Source organism: Globicephala melas, chromosome 6 (genome assembly GCF_963455315.2).
Source record: "Globicephala melas chromosome 6, mGloMel1.2, whole genome shotgun sequence".
NCBI classification, from domain to species: domain Eukaryota; kingdom Metazoa; phylum Chordata; class Mammalia; order Artiodactyla; family Delphinidae; genus Globicephala; species Globicephala melas.
This window is the reverse complement of record NC_083319.1, coordinates 106,290,504-106,313,356: the sequence shown is the minus strand read 5'-3', so window position 1 is coordinate 106,313,356 and position 22,853 is coordinate 106,290,504. Positions and strand designations below refer to the sequence as shown.

The 22,853-nt window shown below is 41.4% G+C and overlaps 1 protein-coding gene across 5 annotated transcripts in view; it reads right to left on the bottom strand.

Annotated features, from left to right (window-relative positions):
* Positions 1 to 22,853, bottom strand: part of MSRA (methionine sulfoxide reductase A) — a 371,087-nt gene that overhangs the window by 347,409 nt on the left and 825 nt on the right. The gene's annotated exons all lie outside the window — the stretch shown is intronic.

The following is a 22,853-nucleotide window of genomic DNA, read 5'->3' as shown; positions in this document are numbered from 1 at the left end:
CAGACTGCATCTGTGCACAGCCCTAACTAGGTCTGCCACCTCCTGCAGTGGTGACCTGGCCTATCCTGCCCCGGCACTACTCCTGCTTCGATCTGTGCTGTGACATCTTGCCCAAGTATTTCCCCAGCACCCAACCTCAACCTGCCTCTGCAGCCCATTAACTACTTCTCTTTCCAGACTGACAGTTTATAGGACAAGGGCTGGCCACATGGGCACTGCAAAAGACCTGGCCACAGTACTTAGGAAGAGACTAGACTTTGGAAGGAAAAACTGTAGACAAATTTCACATTTAGGAGACAGAGTTACAGACGACTACAGGACCAGCAGTCTGCAAAGAACAAGGTCCACGTGTTGTCTGTGTGAGAAGAACTTTGCTCATTAAGAAAACCACGGTGTACCTCTACTTCTAAACTCCTGTGGGTTTGCTTCAACTATACTTTCAAATATTCAGATATAGGAAAAAAGGTTGGTCTCTAAGAATTTTCAAGAATAAAACCAGATATATAGATTTTTTTACTCTGTAAGAAGCTGTCCCACCAAAATAAAATAAGGAAGGATAAAGTTAGTTTGGAGGCAGAGAGATGGATTCACAGTTGCCAAAGTAACTTCCTCTAGATTGAGAATGAGGCTATCAGGAAACATTGCAACTGTATTTTCAACCATGTTGCATGCCTCCATTTTCTCTCCCTTTCTCTGCCTTTTCCTCAAGGGGAAAAAAGAACAGAAGAGAAGAGGGGCAAAACGCAAGTACAACTATGCAAGAAAGGTGCAGGGCCCAGAGCTGGAGTTAATAAGCTTCTGAGGAAGGAGATTAATTCTGAAGGTAAGAGAGGAAATCGTAAGCATAATGCAAAGAAAGCACTTTAAGTCTTTGCATGAATGGAAAAGAACCTCCAGGAACTTTGCTTCCAAGCCCTGTTTATAGATAAGCCAATTTGCAGCCAGAGAAGGTAAGTAAATTGCCCAAAGTTACACAGCGAATTAGTGGCATAGCCAAAACCCCAAAAGCATGAGCCTACCTTCAGTGGTCACTCCGAGGGGCTGCAGTGGCTTCTCACCTTGGATTTGGTGAGCAGAACAAAAGTGGCCATACGAGAAAAGCTTTAACTGGCTCGTGGGAGTCACTCTATAAGCCATAAACCCTGTGATTATTAACTTCAGAAATGCAAAATATAGAAGACTAGTAAAAGTTTTCCTTGAAGTAGGAAAAAAGAAAGGGTCAAGCTTTTATGATGCTATACTCGATAATAGTTGGGCTTAATAACAAAGCTGTCAGTTTATACCAGGAGCTTGGATCTCTGCAACTATCATCTCTTCTAGTCAGGAATGCTCTAACTGGTGATGCTACTTTAATAGAGAGCTTTATTTTTCTAGAAAAAAAAAGAAGAAGAAGAACCAGACCAGATTGCTGAATCAGGTTCTACCACTCATCTGGTTCTCAAAACCTAAATGTATACATGCCACATGCCTGGAGGGAAATGCTCAAAGTCTGTGGGCGAGGCCACGGAGAAGCAAATCTACAGCCTCCCAGGGCCCTGTGGCAGGGTGGGCTTCCCAGTCAGCTCCATAATTGCAGTTTCCAGCTCCTGTCCCTAGAGGAGAGGCACCCAAGCCCTGGGAAGGTCAGATCCTACCCCAAGGAACCAGCAGTGCCAGGGCAGTCACAGTAGACAGTCTAGGTCTGGCAGGAGCCCTGTGAAGGGGGCTGAAGCAGCTCCTCGACAAGGGTGTGGGGGAGACGACCCCTGGTGAGCATACATCACCCACCCTATCACTCTCACCCAGGGCACCAGGTGTATGTAGCATATGCCTATAAAGACTGTCCATACACAGCATCTCTCATGTTACGGCTTCCACTGCTGTCTCCAACATGGCTTACTACACTCAATATCATGCTGGCTGACAAGAGGAGGAGGAGAAGGAAGGAGGACGGAGGGGCATCTTCATTGCGCTCACCTCTTCCCCTCCAAAGAGGACAGTTACAAAATACTTACTGGAAAGCAGTAACTAACTTTTCCCACATTGGCCTTGTATCAGTTCTAAATCAAAAAACTATTCTGCACAGTGCACTGTGCTACCGTTCTTGATAAAAACTGGTTGGGCTTGCATCCCAAAACCTTCAAAGAACTAAGCATGAAAGTGAAAAACTTAGTAACAACACAGGGGAAATACAATGCCCTGAGATGTGGCTTGATACGCAAATCATGCAGTAACAACGTAAAGAGCATTAGGAAGGATTAACACAAAGCTGAAGAGGGAGGACTGGGCCCAATGGACAACACGAGTTTCTTCTTAAATGGACAATAAGAAGGCACCATACCCAGACCCCTTGTGGTACTCGTGATATCTAAAAGGACAGGGTTGTAAGAAATCCATTAATAGACAAATCTCAAAAGGGGAGAGAGGAGGAGAGGAAAAGAGGGGGAAAGAGGGAGGGATGGAGGGAGTAAGGAAGGAAGAGGAAGCAGGAAAATAACCATGAAATAAAAAAACAAAAGAGGACTGGTAGTGAAGAAGAAGCCACATGTAAAATGACGAAAAGCAGCACAAATTTAAGTGGACATCGCTTCTCTAACATCCTCCCATATCTTCCCCCTTTAGAATATATGCATTCTTGAGTCACTCCTATCTTTTAAAATTACCTCCCTTTTGAACTTAACTGTTGTCCTATTTTCTTTCCACTCCAGCCAGCCTTGCTGAAAGAGAAGATGGAATCCATTCTAGTCTCTACTTCCTAACCACCGAACCCCAGACCCCAGCTTCTGCCCTCCTGTCCCCACTCCCACGAAAGCCAGTGGTTACGGCTGACTATCCCTGTCTTCTCCCTGAGTACTCCTTTCTCTTTTCTAACAACCTTTGCAATGAATCCTTAGTGGCTCTTCTTCCTCTGCTCTCAAGTGTTCGGATTCCACCACACTCCATCCCAAGACCCTCTTGTCTCTCCTGCTGATGCTGCGTACTTCGTGGCAGCTGTGTGGAGACACCCTGGGGAAAGGCGCTGGACTCTGGAAAAGGGAACACAGAGCTGGGAGGCACTCTAACAGCAACAAGTGCAGCCACCACTGTTGCCAAGGGTTCCACAAACACCCCAATAAAGAATCACCCATGCCGTACACCAGAAACTAATACAACATTGTAAATCAACTATACTTCAATTAAAAAAAAAAAAAAAAACTTCCCTGGCGGTCCAGTGGTTAAGACTCTGCACTTCCAAGGCAGGGGGCATGGGTTTGACCCCTGGTCTGGGAATTAAGATCCCACATGCTGTGCGGTGCAGCCCAATAAATAAATGGATCACCCAGGCTCTGCTCGAACTCTTCTACTGACAGGGAGCTCATCAACCAGAAAGCAGTTCACCTGTGAGAGACTGGAGCGGGCAGTCAGGAAGGATGCATCTCCAGGGAGTGGGGGGTGGAGGCTGAGTACACGCACACCCGTGCTGGCCACCCAAAGTCCTCTGAGAGGCGTATGGCCTTAAGTAATGATCAACCTCCCTGCCTCACAGGTGGATCCAGGGCCAATCCTTCTGAAAGGAAGGCTGGCCCAGGAAAGGAAATGAAGTTGAGTTTGGGGTCACAATGAGCCTGTGGCCGGGTAGCCTCCCTGACCCACACCACAGCTCTTTTGGTGAGCATGCTGATAAGACACAGCCACCAGCCACTGTTACAGAACAGGGGCAACAACACAGCAGGAAGCTGTCCCCTAAACATCCCCACTGGAACATCATACTGCGAATGAAGCATTCTGTGCATCTGTCGAGAGCCGGGCATCACACTGGCTCTTTCCCCATGATTTCATCTATTCCCAGAAACACCCATTCGAGGCAGGTGTCACTGTTTCCGTTTTACAAATGAGAAAACTGAGGCAAATCTGTTCAAGGTCACACAGCTGGTAAGCACATGAAGTGAAGTTCAGAGTCACTGTCCAAAAGTTAAATGCCTGTGCTTTCCACCCAACCAACTCGTCCCTCACTAACGAATACATTTCTGAATACTGCCTATTGAGAGTGAGGTGGCAAACATCTACCTATGGTCATGAACGGTCCTGTAGAGAGAGATGGTAAACAAGCGTTCATTTCCCAGCACCATACGCTGAAGCGTAAATGAGTTTCCGTATCTTGGTATTAAGTCAAGAGAGGATTTTTCTACCCCCGGCAGAAAAATATGAATGATACTAAAGGAATGCTGCAAACTCAATAAATCCAGAGACTAATATTGCTATGTGAACTCTATAGTAGTTATGCTGGTACTGATAACCTTACAAAAGCTCTTAGTGGAACTTGTTAAATCATAAAATCATCTCTTGATTCTAGAACATAAAACAATGCCTTTTTATGTAAACACAACCTTGGGAAAAGTGCAGATGACATCAGGTCTTTTTAAGATACTTCCTCTGTCACACTGGGAACCATTTCCTTCACCCACCAATATGTTTACACATTTGCAGAGAAACTTCTCTGCCATAAATATTAAACACAAATCACAATGTAGCAGCTAAGAGCTCGGATCTCCTCTAACAACTATTATGAAAGTCAGCCACTGGGTTCTCACAAGCGGTCATAATCAAATTTCTAAAGATGGATAGTTTGTGCTGGAAGGTAAGTTAAAAACAGAACATCCATTTATTGAGATTCATTAATATTACTATCTATTGACCTGTACTATACTAAAAGGATTTTATTGAACAGACAACTTCCAAACTTAATACTACACAGAATATTAGCTGAATCATTCTTTCGTTCATTTAACTAATAACTCATAAACATGCACAGGCGTAGAGCTTTACAAATAAACTACTTATACAAATTTGTATACTACTTATATGAATAAGTAAATAAGCCCTCACTAAACTTAAAATGCCATTATAGAGAAGTATATAAAGTTAAATCAGTATTATAAAGTTAAACAGTAAGACAACAATATAAGATGTCTTCAAAGAATAAGATTGCAAACCCAATGAATAGTAAAGAAAAAAATGCTCAAGGTTCTAAGAGATGAGGGTCAAATGTGTTGGGGCGTAAGAGAAGACACTGCTGAGAGCAGAGGTGGTAACAGGTAAAAGGAAGCTTGGTGAAGAGAAGAAACAGAGGTATTGATATTATTGGTCAAGGCATGTTCTAGAGAGAGTAGATGAAGGAAGCTAGACCAAAACGTGTATGCAGAGGTGCAGGATTAATAATCAGTAAGTGCAAAACCACAGTGGTTTACCTTTCAGTGATCAAAGGAACATATTCGCTTATTTCCTAACTTAAGGACTCAGGTCATCGTTTATCCAGGTCCTCATTTTCAACCAAAGCAATAACTTGTCAAAACTTTAAACCTCCCTTAGAAAAATGAAACGTAATAAATATGTATCTACAATGTAAAGAGTCACTGAGTTTAGAATGCCACACTCCACTGGACCCTTTAGAGATCACTAAGGTCATGGATCATCCCATCGTGTAAACATCCTCAAAATACAGCAATGCAGACAACATACAGTAAGAGTCAGGGAATCTGGGCAGGAAAGAAGGGCCAGTGCAACGCAAGTAATTTGTTCAGGTGGATGGTCAAGGTAAGGAGTTAACAGTAGTTAGCAGGTAAGAACTACCCAAAATACTACTGCTGATAGAAATACAGACACGTTACAGTAGGGAAGCCCTTTGGAAGTCAGCCAGATCTACACACATCCATACTCTGCTTTCTTTTGAGGTGGGCACTGCCAACAACTCAGGGTCTAAGTCTTGGGCAATTGAAGATGCATGTGTAGAGTAATTAAGAGTTTGTAACCATCTTACAATATCAAGAGACAGGAAGAACCAAAAGAAAGATGTCGTGAAACTATAGCAGCAGTCAGAAAACCTTTTCTATAAAAGGCCAGATAATAGATATTTTAGGCTTTGAGGGTCACATGATTCCTGTCACAAATACTCAGTTCCGGTATTGTACTGTGAAAGCAGACGTAGACAGCAGACGAACCAATAAGCATGCCTGTGTCCCAATAAAAATTTATTTACAAAAACGGGTTGTGGAAGACTCATTTATAATAAAACTCTCATCAAGTTAGGAATAGAGGGGAATTACAATAATGAGCATCTGCAAAAAATCTACAGCTAACATTACACTTAACAATGAAGGACTGAAGGCTTTTCCCCTAAGGTTTGGAGCACAGGATTTCAACAAATGGTGCTTCAGCAATTAGATATCCATAGGCCAAAAAACACAAAAAGGAACCTCGAACTAAATCTCAAACTTTAAAAAAAATTAACTCGAAATGGATCACAGACTCACATGTAAAATGTAAAACCATAAAACTTTCAGAAAAAAATAGGAGAAAATCTTTGGGATCAGGCTAGGCAAAGCGTTCTTAGGCTTAAAACCAAAAGCACAATCCATAAAAGGAAGAACTGATAAATTGGAACTCATCAAAATTGAAAACTTTTACTCTGCAAAGGCTCTACTAAGAAGATTAAAAAACAAGCTACAGGCTAGGAAAAAATATTTGCAAGCCACGTATCTGACAAAGAACTAATACTTAGAATATATAAAGAACTTTAAAAAATGATCAGTAAAAGGGCAAATAATCCAAATAGAAATGTCTAACATTTTACCAAGACATTTCGTTGAAGAGGATACACAAATGACGTGAAAGCGCGTGAAAAGGTGTTCAACATCATTAGCCTTGAGGGAAATAAAAATTTTAACCATGATGAGATATCACTACACACCTATCAGAATGGCTAAAATAAAAACTGGTGACAACAACAAATGCTGGCAAGGATGAACAGACAGAATCACTCAGACACTGCTGATGGGAATGTAAAATGGTACAACCACTCTGGAAAAATATTCTGGCATTTTCTTATAAAACTAAATACGTGACTACCATATTACACAGCAATTGCACTCTTGGGCCTTGATCTCAGAGAAATGAAAACTATGTTCACATAAAAAAACTGTACACAAATGTTCATAACAGATTTATTCATAATAGCCAAAAATTGGAAACAATCCAGATGTCTCTCAGTAGGTGAATGGTTACACAAACTGTGGTACATTCATACCCTGGGATACTACTCTGCAATAAAAGGGAACAAAGTATTGACACTGACACGTGCAACAACTTCAACAAACCTCCAGGGAATTATGCTGACTGAAAAAGCAACCCCAAAAAGTTACATGCTGTATGATTCCATTTATATAGCATTCTTGATATGATAAAATTATAGACATGGAGAATAGATTAGTGGTTGCCAGGTATTAGGGATGGGGGGTGGGGAGGGAAGGAAGGAGATGGGAGTGGCTATAAAGGGGCAACACAGGGGATCCTTGTGGTGACAAAACTGTTCTGTATATTGACTCTTATCACTGTCAATACCTTAATTGTGCACAACAGATTTCCAAGATGTTACCACTGGGGAAACTGGGTAAAAGGTACACAGAATCTCTCTGTATTATTTTTTACAACTGTACGTGAATCTATAATTATCTCAAAATAAAAAGGTTAATTTTTAAGAAAACAGACTATAGGCCAAATTTGACCCACAGACCATATTCTGCCAAGCTCTGGTTTACAGTAAAGGTATAAAACTTTCTAGTCCAGTTCATTAAATGTAACCAGGTCATAACTCTAGATGCAAACTGACCTTTAAGTTCTCAGAATAAACAATTCCACAACCTGGCTGCCCAGCTGTATCTAGAAACCAATCCAAATTGTATTAGCAAGCATCCAAGACCCATAGGATGCTTATACTTCATAGACAGACAGTAAGCATCTGTGTGTCTGAACCTCTGATGTCCCCCCAGAGTATGCATCACCACAGAACCTACATTTTTCCCATTTTCCATTCTGATCCAAACTCCTTACTTACATTGGCTTTGAGGCACTGCATAACCTGGCACCAACTTTATCTCCTTTGGCTAGATTTACAGGGAAGGTATTCATAAGTGCTTACAGTACGTGTATCACATATCATGATTAATAAACATATCTACAGTGCTACTGGAGCCAAACCCTTAATAACTGATAAAAAGATTAGCTTTGTTTATTTTAGTAAGCTGTGGTACATACATACCATGAGCTATTATGCAACCATTAAAAACAACATATTAAATTTCAGCAAACTAAGCATAGTGGGGAACTTCCCCAACCTGATAAAGAACATGTACAAAAAACCTACATTAACATGATAATTAATGGTGAGAAACTAGATGCTTTACCACTAAGATCAGGAATAAGGCAAGGATGTCCCCTCTCACCACTCCTATCCAACATCATACTGGAAGTACTAGCTAATGCCAATAAGAAAAGGAAATAAAAGGTATACAGATTGGGAGAAAAGAAATAAAGATGTCTTTGTTTGCAGATGACATGGTTGTCTATGTAGAAAATCTCAATGAATTGAAAAAAAAAAAACTCCTAGAATTAATAGGCAATTATAGTAAGGTTACAGGATATAAGGTTAATATACTATAGTTAAATGTTGTCTTATATGCCAACAGTGAACAACTGGAATTTGAAATTTAAAAACATAATACCATTAACATTAGCACTAAAGGAAATTAAATACCGAGGTTTAAATCTAACAAAATATGTATAAGATCTATATGGGAAAACCACAAAATTCTGATGAAAGAAATCAAAGAATATCTAAATAAATGTAGAGATATTCCATGCACCTGGATAGGAAGACTCAATATTGCCAAGATGTCAGGTCTTCCCAGCTTGATCTATAGATTCAACACTATCCCAATCGAAGTCCCAGCAAGTTGTCTCGTGGATATGGACAAAATGATTCTAAAGTTCATATGGAGGCAAAAGAGCCAGAGCTGCCAACACAATATTGAAGAAGAACAATGACAGAGGACTGATCCTACCCAAGTTCAAGACTTACCATAAAACTACCATAATCAAGACAGTATGGTAATGGTGAAAGAACAGACAAATGGATCAACAGAACAGAATAAAGAGCCCAGAAACAATCACAAATATAGTCAACTGACCTTTGACAAGGGAGGAAAGCCAATGCAATGGAACAAAGACAGCCTTTTGAAAATGGTGCTTGAACAACTGGACGTTCACATGCAAAAAAATAATAATAATAATCATCTAGACCCAGACCTTACATCTTTCACAAAAATTAACTCAAAATTTAAAATGCAAATCTATAAAGCTTCTAGAAAGTAACATGAGAAAATACCAGTGACCTTAGATTCGGAAATGAATTTTTAGATACTACACCAAAAATGTGATCCATGAAAGAAAAAATTGATAAGCTGGGCTTCATTAAAATTTAAAATGTCTGCTCTGCAAAAGACACTGTCAAGAGTATAAGAAGACAGGCCACAGTCTGGAAGAAAATATTTGCAAAATACATATCTGATAAAGGACTGCTATCCAAAATATAAAAAGAACTCTTAAAACTCAACAATAAGAAAATTAAAAATCCAATTAAAAAGTAGGCAAAAGACATAAACAGATACTTCACCAAAGAAGATATACAGATGATAAATAAGCATGTGCAAAGATGTCCATCATATGTCATTAAGGAATTGCAAATTAAAACAACAATGAAATACCACTTCATACCTTTAGAATGGCTAAAATTTAAAACACTGACTAAACCAAATACTGACAAGGATGTGAATCAACAGGAATCTTATTCACTGCTGACGAGAATGGGAAATGGTCCACTCTGGAACACAGTCTGGCAGTTTCTTACAAAACTAAACATACTCTTACCATATGATCCAGCAATTGTGGTCCGTGGTATTCACCCAAAGGAGTTAAAAACTTATGTTCACACGAAAACCTATATAAGAATGTTTACAGTAACTTTCCTCATAACTGCCAAAACTTGGAAGCAACCAAGATGCTCTTCAACTGGTGAATGGATAAACAAAATGTGATAAATCCATACAATGGAGTATTATTCAGCACTGAAAAGAAATGAGCTATCAAGATATGGAGGAACCCTAAATGCTTACTGCTAAGTGAAGGAAGCCAACCTGAAATGGCTGCATACTATATGATTCCAACTATATGATATTTTTGAAAAGGCAAAATTATGGAAACAGTAAAAAGATCAGTGGTTGCCAGGGGTTCATCAAGGAGGAGGGAAGACTAGGTGGAACACACGGATCTTCAGGTGAGTGAAACTACTCTGTATGATACTGTAACAGCGGATACCTGTCATTTTGTCAAAACACATAGAATGAACCCTAATGTAAAGTATGGACTAGTTAATAATTATGTATTGATATCGGCTCATCAGTTGTAACATGTACCATCTAAAGCAAAATGTTAACAACAGGGGAAACTTGGGGAGGAGGGGCGTATGTATATGGGAACTCTCTGTACTTTTCACTCAATTTCTCTGTAAACCTTAAACTGCTCCAAAAAATTAAGCCTATTAATATTGTTAAAAAGAACATGTTAAGATATACCAGCTGACTTGGAGATATTTCCATAATGTACTATTAAGTGAGAAAAGTGAGATACAGAGAATATAAGCTGATTCATTTTTATAAAATACCAACAATAAATAATGTGAGTGTTTACATATCATTTTATGGATATGGAGAAAGGCACTGAAGAATGCTCTCTTGGTTTTGGACAGTGGTTACTTGGGAAGTTGGGAGAAGAGGATAAAAATGATTAAAAACTTACAGATCAAACTTTGAGCAAAAATATGAATAAAAATTTAAGGTTTGGGCTTCCCTGGTAGCACAGTGGTTGGGAGTCCGCCTGCCGATGCAGGGGGCGCGGGTTCATGCCCCAGTCCGGGAGGATCCCACGTGCCGTGGAGCGGCCGGGCCCGTGAGCCGTGGCCACTGGGCCTGCACGTCCGGAGCCTGTGCTCTGCGGCGGGAGAGGCCACGGCAGTGACAGGCCCGCGTACCGCAAAAAAAAAAAAAAATTAAGGTTTAAGTAATAAAGGCCCTGAAGCAAAGAGAAGCCATCTCAAGACTGGGGGTAGGACCAGCGAGAATAGCCTATTACAGACTTCCTGGGAAGAGAAACCAGAGGCTGAGAGCAAAGACCCCTTGGTTCCTTTCTAAGAGAGTAAACAGTAGAGAATCTTCATTTTATTAATTATATCAATTTAGTTTATCAACCATCCTACAAGTTCCAAAGCAAACATACACAGAAAAAGAAACCTAGGTTTCAGCTCTTCAATCAATCTCCTTATTCTGAAAAAAATAATCATCGGGCTTTCAATGAACCAAAATAGTTAAAGCTTAAGTTCCATCATATTCATATAAATCCCCTGGTTCATATCTTGCCCCTGGAAATTCGTATTTAAATTTATATAGCTTATTCCTATATGTTTCCCCCAAACTACTACAGCAAACAGCTATATAATCTTACTCATCCAACACCTAATTTTCACCAGAAAATAATTATTCCCTTTTATTCCATTTATCAAAATAAATCCACAGCACTTCTTAGGATGAGCATCATCCTGAACAAGAAAAAAAAATTTTTTTTTAATTTCTGAAAATAAAGTTATCTGCAAGGGGCTCCTCCAACCTCTTTTACATGCAGAGGCAGTTGGATGCAGGGTCTCCTCTTGGAGGGATGTGGTTTCCCAGCAACCTGCCTCCGGTTGTCAGGGAGAGACCCTGGTGAGCTGGTGAGCAGGGCTGTTATCAGGCCGGCTGCAGCCTCGGTTGGGGGAGCGGGCAGCTCCGTGTGGCTGCTTCGTGCCAGTGCACACAGCTCGGTGTGCGAGGAATGCTAAGTGGTGGGCCAGGAACCCCAGGGACCAAGCAGGAGTTGTTACATTGGGCTTCCTGCTAGATGACGTACCTCTTCATGAATTGGTTCTTAAGAAGGGATGAGGAAATGGAGGTTTGCAGCCATGCAGTGCTTTCTCCGGGACTCTGAAAGCTGGCTGATTCATTTGGCAAACCCTAACGTGGTTTTCTTTCCATCCGCTAAGTACAGTACGTCTGTTAAAATATCAAATTTTCTTCAGTTGGCCAAAGAATAATTTTTGGCCTCGTGTGAACAATGCTTTTTAATTTTTCACATTGTGTTTGACCTAAGCAAACTATAAATTACCTAAGAGTAAACTACAAATTAAAAAAAAAATTAAAGCTAAAATATGAAAAAGTTCCAGAGGAAAATTCAACACTAATGTTATTACCTTACCATGGTAATATTTTCAAAAGAATTCATTTTATATACATGCTCTGGGAAGACATTCAATGTTTCTGAATTTCATTCCTCATTTTTTAAAAATGTAATGATAATATAGTCATCAAAACATATTGTAACTCTACATTTCTTCCAGTTTCACTATTATCAGTTTTTGCTGTATTATAACGTAAATTTAACACACTTATTCAACAAGCTAGTGGATCAGAAATATACCCTGCTCTGAAACTCCGTAGATATGCTCACATGAAATGGTACAGAAGTCCTACAGAAAGTAAGGAACCATGTCTGACTCTGTGAAGGGCAATAACCTTATTCAACATTTTAGAAGCGATCCAGCTTACAGAAGAGATCCCAGCTGGTTCAGAGGCTATGGCAATCTCTGGTCAAGGTAAAATCAAGCATTTGGCATTGTTTAAAAACAAAAAATAGGCCCCAAATAAAGTCACTTATGCTAAGCCCCACGTCACCAAACCAAGATTTACCTTGGCTACAGTTTTGGGTCTCCCAGAAATAAGAGAGAAACGGTTTAAGAACCAATCAGGAATCTCCTGCCATCCCGTAGAGGAAAGTAACCTTGCCACAACCACCCTGCCTAGTACAACTTCCTTGTTCCCGCTTCCTTCTGGCTATAAAAATCTTTCATTTTGTACAGCTCCTCAGAGCCCCTTTCTATCAGCTAGATGGGATACTGCCCAATTCCAATCAGTTTTTGCTCAGATGGACTCTTAAAAGTTTTAATATGCCTCAGCTTATTTTAACAGCATCATGATCAAAGTAGTCAAGTGTCTCACCAAATGGGAAGAACGTTTTGATAGGACATCCAGAGAGGAAGTTACCAGAAGACCAAGCAGCCTGACCATTGTAATCCAAGAGCTCTGGTCATGCCCACAGGGCACCGTGACCAGGTTAGAAGTTCAGGAAACGCAAGGGAGAACAATGGCAATCTCTGAGCTCCAAATGCATTAAAGGAACTCAACCTTTACATCCCTTAAGAAGACACATTGGAATGAAAGTGTAAAACAGGACCTCAAAGCCCTAGCTCCACCTCCAGTTCTGAGAACAATCTATGCTGAAACAGTCCCCAAAAGGCAGCATGGAAGGGGAAGAACTGAGATTAGCCTTGAAAGGCCCAGGAAGATTGAGATGGGCTGTGAGGAAAAAAGCAAACTTCCCAGAGGAAGGTACTAAGAGTAGACGTCAGCCTCAGCAGTGGAAGCAGAGATCAGGAACACTGAGATTAGCGGCAAGTCAAAGAATGTTTCTAACCCCAGGATGAAGAAAGTCATCACCCAGATCTCACAGTTACCGCTGTTTTCTTAGCAGTGACAGAAATCTGAGGTTTAAACAGATGCCTGGTAGTGGTGCTCATGACAGACTGGGAAGGCTGAAAGCAGTGAACAAGGCAAGTGTGATGGTTAGTTTTCTGTGCCAAGCTGACTGGGCTAAAGGATGCCCAGATAGCTGGTAAAACATTATTTCCATGTGTATTGTGAAGGTGCTTCCAGAAGAGATTAGCATTTGAGTTGGTACACTGAGTAAAGAAGATGATCCCACCAATATGGGGGAGGGGGGGTGCTCATTCAATCCAATCGGATTAGAAGTAAAAGATGGAAGAAGGGGGAAGTCACTCTGTCTTAGCTGGAATATCCATCTTCTCCTGCCATCAGATATTCCTTGTTCTCAGGCTTTAAGACTCAGACTGGAACTTACACCATTGGCTCCCCTGGTTCTCAGCTTTCAGGGTCGGACTGCATTACATCACCAGTTCTCCTGGGCCTCCAGCTTGCAGACAGCAGATCTTGGACTTTTCAGCCTCCATAATCATGTGCTCCAGTCCCTCATACTATATATATATTGTTCTGTTTCTCTGGAAAACCCTGACTAATACAGAAGGCAAGGAACAATTAAGACTCACTGGAAGAGGACCAGTTTAAATACAGAGGCAAGGATCAAAGATGAATGTGGCTAAGGTTTGGGGGAGAGTAGTGCCACGACAGAAATGGGGAAATTAAAATATGTATCCAGTGTTTTGAAGGGAAAATGGTAAGTTTGGTCTTAGAACTGAGTTTGGGGTTATGGCCGGACATACGTATCCTCTAAGAATTTGGAAATGGGAAGCGGAACTTTTGCAAGATGAGCTCTAGCTTTCAGAAGCCATGCACAGATGAGAGTGGTTGGGAAGAAGCTAGCCAGCCAGCCAGGAGAAGACAGTACAAAGAGTAAAGCAGTAAAATGCAGGCAACGACAGGGGTGATGCCAGCAAATGCCAATTCCACTTATTCAAAGACAAGGCAGATGTCAGACTCTCCCAACCTCTCACCATCTCTTAGCTTAAAAGTTGGTGAGGAGATAGACACAAGTTAAAATGACTGAACTACCCCATGATGACAAACCCACGGCCTACTAGAAATCTGACGTAACCAAAGGTCTGGGCAGCATGGAGAAAACTCAGCTCTGTGCAGCCGAGCCTGGGCTGATGCTCTGAACTCCAGGAAGGAAGAAGTGACAGCTAAGGAGGCTGCCATCACGTACCAAGGGTGGACTTGGGCCACATATTCTTCAAATATGGCCCACTCCTTATCACATACATTTCCATTTGGCTGTCGAAATGCTATCTAGGTAACACATTTTTCCGGTATAATAGGAAAGACTATTAACACAGAAACCAGCAAACAGTGGCAATCCCAAGTCCCCAGGTGCCCACCCTTCCTGTCTTCTTCAATGTGCTATTCTCCTCTCCATTACTCAACCCATGTCCAGTGCTTTCGTAAGCATTCTTGCCAGAGACAATGTTGCCTGATGCATTTTTTTTTTTTTTTTTTTGTGGTACACGGGCCTCTCACTGTTGTGGCCTCTCCCGCTGTGGAGCAGAGGCTCCGGAGGGACACGCAGGCTCAGCGGCCATTGCTCACGGGCCCAGCCGCTCCACGGCATGTGGGATCCTCCCGGACCGGGGCACGAACCCGTGTCCCCTGCACTGGCAGGCGGACTCTCAACCACTGTGCCACCAGGGAAGCCCCCTGATGCATTTTTGCCACAAACATTTCCACTGGGTTAACTAATTGGACGTAAGGCAATTTTGCCCTGAAAGATAAAATAATGAAAAATAAAAGAGGGATATTAAAAAGGACGTAATAAAACATGAGAAGTGTAGATTCATGGCGATACTGCCCAAATAACTGATTTTACTTTGTGGGTTGTACCTGAAAACTCGTCTTCCAAGTCTTTCATTCATTGCGTTCTATACTTTATTCTTGCTTGTTGATTCATTTCCTTGTTCAGCATCAGACAAATTTTCACTAAAATTTCTTCCTTCGTTAAGAGAGGTATCAGTTTTCAAACAGTAGCATGCGCATTGGTAACTGAGCTCTGTGTTGCCTTGTGAAAGCCTCTACTCTGTTGTGTGTTCTTAGCATGTTGGCACATGTCCATTGATAGATGTTCCAAAGTTCTATGGGAAACGTGGGTTCAACTCTGCACCTTTGAGGTCCTTAGTCTCTTCCTCCTCCAATGCAGTGTGTTTCAAACTAAAAAACCTACTCTTGGGGCAAATCACTGTCATCTGTCAGCTCAGTAAAGCCATCAATAATGTCACTAAGTGGAAGAAATGCTAACGCATTTCAACCAGTTAAAACCAAACTGTCAAACCAAAAACTGTCAACCAGTTATTTCATCTTTCACAGCAAAACCGCCAGTTAGTTCTGCAGCAAAAAATGCTTGCAGCAAAGATGTCTACAGCTACGATGCTTATGGAGAAAGTACCGAGAACCCATTCAAACAGCTATTGACTATCTATTCTGTATCACAACACAGGTATGTTTTTGAGGGGCCTGCCCATCAAAGAGATCACAACATAATATGCTACAGTCATTCAGCAAATATTTATTGTCAACCTACTGTGTTCCAGACACAAAGAATAAGACAAAATCCTGCCCTGAAGTAGTCTGTACTCTAATGCTACTATTTCATAAAACATTAGATATTCTGATGCTCTCAGACAAACTGCAGACTTATGAGGGAAGAAAGATGAAAGAACAGGATGTAGAAGATCCACAACTTTTCTTCCTCACACTGACACCCTGAAACCATCTTCTGCAGAATTCAGTCTTCCGTACAGTGCCAGAGTTCGAGATCTGGGCTGGCACAGGATGGCAGGGGCTACAGCCAGCTGCTGTAGTATGAGAAGGGGCCTGGTCATCTGCCAAGGCAGCAGGGGTGATGGCTCCCAGGCCACTGGGGTCTGTGAAGGGGCCAGACCAAGCTCGGCAAAGAGGCCTTCACTCTGGTCCTTGCTGAGGGCCTGGAGGCTGCTGGCTCTCTTGGGACCCATGTCACAGGCTGAGTCTCCTCACCCAGCTGTCGTCACTCTCCTCCCTCCCCAGCTGATACAGGGGCTCACTGTGTCCCCTGAACCAGAGGGGAGCAGGACGGGGCCCCCCAAGGGCTGTGCTGAGCATGACATCCTTTTCCCCACCGCTGCTGCAGGTCCCTAGCACGTCCCTGCTCAGAGATTTGAAGACAAGGGGCTTCCCATCATTCATCCTGGCCAGTCGAAAAGTTTACCACTGGTCACAAGAGTGATTGAGAGGGAATTCTGAAATCAGCACAAATCCACCACCACTAGTGGAAAAAAAATTCAGAATATGTACCCCATGGATAAAACATATTATGTTTTTGCTAGTTTCTCTGGGTCACCATTGGTCACACGATGGTCACATAAAAAAACCACCTTTTTGGTCTTTGTTTTCAGGCATTAACCACATTCTCCCCCAATATCCACAAAACATTACTGAGTGTCTGATGCAGGCAGGCAGTACCCTTTGTGAAGTGCTACACACTACAGGATAAAATAAGTATCAAACATGGTCCAGTCCCTCCCTTTAAGGAGTGAAACATGGCTCCCCACTCTGGACAGACATCCTTCTGGGGAGCTCACACTCATATGGGGAGATAATGTTATCAAACACAAGTCTGTGTGCCCGACGCACAGTGAGGCCAAACAATACCAAAACGGTAGAGTTTGGAGCAGAGAAAGGCTTACTGCAGGGCCATGCAAGGAGACAGGCGGCCCATGCTTCAGAAACCCCGAACTCCCGGAATGCTTTCAGCAAAGCCTTTTTATAGGAAAGGTGAGGGAGGCGCGTGGTTAGCTGTGAAACTTCTTGGTGTCAGATCCTTTGCTCCTGAGGTTGGGTCACGTCAGGTCACGATGTTCCTGTAAACCTTCACCAAAACAAATTGTTATTCTCTGTCCTGACAAGAGAGAGCAAGGTCCCAAGGCTCAACTTTCGCCCTCCAAGGTCCAGGCCCTGGCCGAGAGGAGGGGGGTCCCTGCGCCGGCCGGTTACCCTGCCCAGGAGCGTCTGTCCAGCACCCAGTCTGGGTCCTCCCGCCAGTGCCCAGGCCGGGCTAAAGAGTCAGATCTCAGCTGGCGTTGCCCTCAGGGCCAGGTCCCCAGACCTGGCCCAGCTGTCATCACTGAGGGGGGCAAGGCGCCCAGGATCCAGCCGGCCCTCAGGCTTTGCATTTAAACTGGAGAGAATCATTTGTGTATGATCAATGTAATACCTCTTGTAGCAAATACCCATCAGGTGAATTCCCAGCTCATGACAACTGCCCTTCTTTGAGAATAGCCCAACCACAGAGGTGGACCTGAAGTAATGCTGTGCAATGTCCTTGCAACTTAACCCTGACCTATGGCCACCTCCTAGGGGTAGACAACTGATCTCAGCTGGACCAATTTTTGAAACTTGAACAGAGAGGCTGAAGCTGGCTGAAGCTGTTACCTTGATGGCAGTGTCCGTATACTCCAGTCGCTGAGGCCTCCGTGGACTGCCACCCATGCAGACAGCCACCCCCTTTAGGTCGCAGAGGTGGGGATGAGGAAGATGTTCGCTGCTGCCTCAAGGCCTGGGCCTGGCCAGCAGGCACCCGTGGCATGGACTCTGGGGCTCTGCGGGACATAGCCCTCAGCCTGTCCCTGAGCCCCCAGCTCACCCGCCAGCCCCAAGACCGGAGGGCATGGAGGGCTCTGGGGAAACGGCCACGATCGGCCTCTCACTGCACTGTCTGCCTTGAGGACCACTGTCAGGCTGAATGTTGGCGGAGTGGGACCTCTAACTGATGCGCTAAAGGTCTCCGTGATAACGGCTGCACACCCAACCCACCCCTACTACAATAAGACAGAGATTTAATAACTTGGGTAGCAAAAAAGCACCTCAGTAGCAATGCAAGATCTGATAGAAGGATTCATAAAATAGTTCAAAATTATTTGTCTAGTAGAGAAGAAAGGGATTGCTTAGGTTGGAGAGGAAAGGCATGGGTTTATAGGAGAAAGGGAATTCAAGCAGGGTAAGTTTTGAGGAAGAGCAGGATAAGGATATATGGAAATCACAATATTTTACCCAAGCAGGCATTTAATAAACATTTAATGAATGACTAAATGAAAAGATTAGCGTGTGGAACCCACTTGGGTAAAATCACATGAATGTTTCCAGAGGCAAAACACTGACACACATGCTAGCCAGAAGATGGGGTTCTATAGGGGCACAGTAGGAAAAAAGGCTGGGAAGGTAAGGGTCAGATGGCGGGAGATATGGAATACCCTTATCCCAGGGACTTCAGGAAAGTACTGAGGATTCTGAAACAGAGAGTAAAATAAAGAGCTTTAGACAGGATGCAAAGAGGAGAGATAATAGCTCTGTGTCCTACAATTTAGAAGTTAATCACACACTGGTGAAAATTTTTCTAAAAGGAAATTTGTTTTCCATGATTTTCTTTTAAAAGTCTATGTACATCACTCAAAATAAAATACACATAATGCCTTCTACATAATAGTGGAAGGAATTTGTCCCCAAGGATCTTTTCTTTGTATAAATGATGCCACCACAATTGACACTTCAATAAAAATGAATATTTATGAAATGTAAAATGATTTGGATTAACTTATTCCAATTTCACCCTCTAAATTTAGATTTTTAAATCACGCCAAAATGTGGATTTTGATTACAAAAGCAAGTTGGGGAAGAAAAACAGAACTTGACATGAAAAAGAGCAAAATTTAAAAAGGAAAAAAAAGAACTTGAAATAGGGATGAAAAAAAGATGATAGTAAGGTGGTCAATTAGACTAAAAACAGCAGAAAGAGATCATCTTCAAAGTGGAGTTACTTAATTCAATAATGCAGTCACATTATAAGAACCAAAAGTTAAAAAAAAGCACGGAGTCAAGTCTCCCACCTGTGTCTCCCCTCCACCATCAGCTCACTGCATCGCCCTCTCCGTGGCCATTACTTTCTTATCTATCCTTCCAAAGTTTCTTTGTGCATAAATATTATTATTATCCTCCCTGTTCACACAAAAGTTAACATATAACACTGTTCTGACCTTGCATTTTTCACCTAACACTATATCTTGGCAATTTCTCCATACCCATTCATATAGATATTCCATGTTCTTTTTTACAGCTGCATATTTCATTGTGAGGATGAACCATAATTAATTTAACTAGCCCCTATTGATGGGCGTTTGGGTTGTTTCCAGTCTTTGACTACTGCAAGAAAAGCTGCAGTGAATAACCTGGTACAGTCATCATTTGGCACGAATGCAAGTATATCTGTAGGATAAATTCCCAGAAATTGAATTCCTGGGTCAAAAGGTATACACATTTAAATTTTTGACAGATATGGCCAAATTGCCTTCCATAAGAGTTGAGCCAATTTACATTCTTGCCAGCTATGTACAAGAGTGTCTTCTCCCTCAAGGATTTACCAACAAAGTGTATCATCAAATTTCTGGATTTTTGCCAGTCTGAAGAATGAAAAATGGTACTTGCATTCTCCTCATTATGAATGAAGCTGAGCATCTTTTTATATGTTTAAGAGCCAATTATACTTCCTTTTCTGTAAACTGCTCATAACCTTTGTCTATTTTTCTAATGGATGTTGGTGTTTTCTTATTATCTTCTAGAAGCTTCTTATATATTAGGGAGATTAGTCCTTCACCTACGATATGAGTTGCAAATATTTACCCCAGTTTGTCTTTTGAATTTGCTTGCGGTAATTTTTGCCTGCAGAAGATTTTTATTTTGTTGTGATCCAATTTATCAGTTTTTTTAAGTCTTCTGATTTTCAAGTCATGGTTAAAAAGGCTTTCCTTTCTAAAGGAATTCTCCCTTGCTCATCCTTAAATTATTTCATTTTTCACATTTAACTAAATGAAAAAACAGTACATGTAGTAGTTAAGATCACAAACCCTAGAGGCAAACTGCCTATATTCATATCCCAGATCCACTACTTATTAGCTATATGACCTTGTATAAGTCACCTAAACTCTATAGGCCTCAGTTTCCACACCTACAAGTGGGGATAGTAACAGGTTACCACCTCCTCAGGTTGTTGTTAAGATTAAACGTATTAGTAAATGTAAATCAATTACTACAGTGTCCAGCATATAGTAAACACTCAATAAGAGTGAGCTATTATCAACATGTATCTTTTGGAACTTATCCTGGTTTAAGATGTGAAGTACAGATCCAACTTTGGTGGGGTTTTTTTTGGGGGGTTTTTGTTTGTTTGTTTGTTTTCCATATGGCTACTCAGTTGTCCCATAACCATTTATTGAATATTCCATCTTTTCCCCACTGATTTGGGATGTCACCTGTACCATATGCTACATTCTCATACGTATTTAAGAATTTCTGATCTTTCTATCGACCTATCTATTCATGGACCAGTCCCACACTGTTTAAATTATTAAGCTTCACTTTTACTATGTGCAAGGGCTAGTTGTCCCTCTTTGTTCTTCTTTTACAGTTACCATTAACTATTCCTGCTTATTTTTCCATATGAATTTTTTAAATTAGTGCATCCTGTTCTAGAACAAAATAAAAATATCATTAGTATTTTTCCTGAAACCATGTTACCTTTATAAATTAACTAAGGGTAGGTTGCAAATAACAACAGACATAGACAGAGGTAATACAGAAAGGTGAAAAGCTGTTAAGCAGATTGGAGGTTGGAGTAGAGATGAATTTAACTTTCAAAACAATAATATTAAGCCCCTAAGCTTCTATCTTACAGCCACTGAAAACCCACCAAAGAGGTAACACTGCCCATTTCTTGGGCCAATCAGAACCTTCGGCAACCTGTCAAGGCAGCAGTACCAGGGGTAGAGATAGGAAAGGCCACAATCTAAAATTTAAGTATTTGCGGGGGTGGAAGTTACAACAGCTGAACAAAAAGGACATGTGCCTTATAGGCTTGGCCCTACACCAAAAAAAACAGTTCACTGGTCCAGATATAGCAATGTATGCATGGCTATATAAAAAGGCAGAAGAGCCTGGACAAGAACCAAGTCCTGAGGTTTTGCAGTCAGAGTTATTAGATGGATAGAAAAAGAAATCATTGGCTTGTTTCTGTCATGTTAATCTTTTACCAGAAGTGTCATTTATATACTAAAGAACTGAGTGGGAAGACTTTGGTTAAGATAAAGGAAAACTAAATTGTGGTCAGTTTTAACCTTGAACCAGTTTGGAAATCTGATCAGGAGTTTTTGGTTTGTTTGTTTTTAGATGTCTAGGAGGACATACCACAGACACTGTAGTGTGTAAAGAGGAAGTTTCATACAAGCTGGGAAAGTTCAGCATTGAGAATTATTGCTTTAAATATCCATTTATGAATCCTAGTTTGTTAAAAGAGAATTCTCTTTCAAGATAAAGTTTAGATAATGGGGTTATGTAATTTAGAGACAGAGTTAAAGATAATCTGGATTTTTTTTTTTTCGAAACTCATTCTCTGAATTTGAGTCAAAAATAAAATAAGCTTTTTAAGGCTATCAATGAGCTGGGAGTGAAGTGATATGGGACATAGGAAATAGAACTGCTAATGTAGGTGAATGAGAAACAGGTCACACAGCATCAGTTCCCAAACTGCCTCAAATCCAAAGACCTCTACCTTCTCCAACCTCATACTGAGTATTGTGTATGATACACAGACCCTCAGAACGACCTCCTCCTATATATACTCAACAATTCTTTAAGGAAAAGAAAGATGGAAAAATCCCTAGAAAACTGTAAATGCAGGATTTATCTTGGCATCGAGCCATACGTAAAAGATTAATCACCGATTAATCCTCCAACACCTCTAAGGCACCCGTTTACAAACTACCAAGTGCATTAGTATCACCGGAAGGGCGTATTTAAAAGATATCATTGGGACTACACTTTGAGAAGCAATGCACCAAGGTAATTCTTCTCAAAAAGTATGGTCCTCAGGTTGGTGGACACGTGCTATCTGCGACCTTCTATAGGGCTGAGACAGAAATTAGAGTTAAGCTTTCGAAACTTTTAGAGCAGTTTCTAGCATTTCATTTTTATTATATTTTTTCATTTTTATTCATTTTATTTCATTTTCTAGCATTTCACTTTTATTATATTTTATATATATTTTATTATACTCTCCAGAAGTATTGGTATGAGATTGGAAAATTATTTTTAAGTTTGGGAAGCACAGCTCTTCTGCATGGCTGACACACACAGGCAAACCCGGGAGCACAGGGCCAGGGGCAGCTCCTGCCAACTGGGGGAAACCGGGCAGTCCTGGAGGATAATGGTAGCCTGAGGATAACTCCTACAACCAGAACAGTGAAGTGAGAAACAATTTCAAAACTGCAGTATTCATCGTTCTGTACCATTCCATTGCTTCCAGTGACA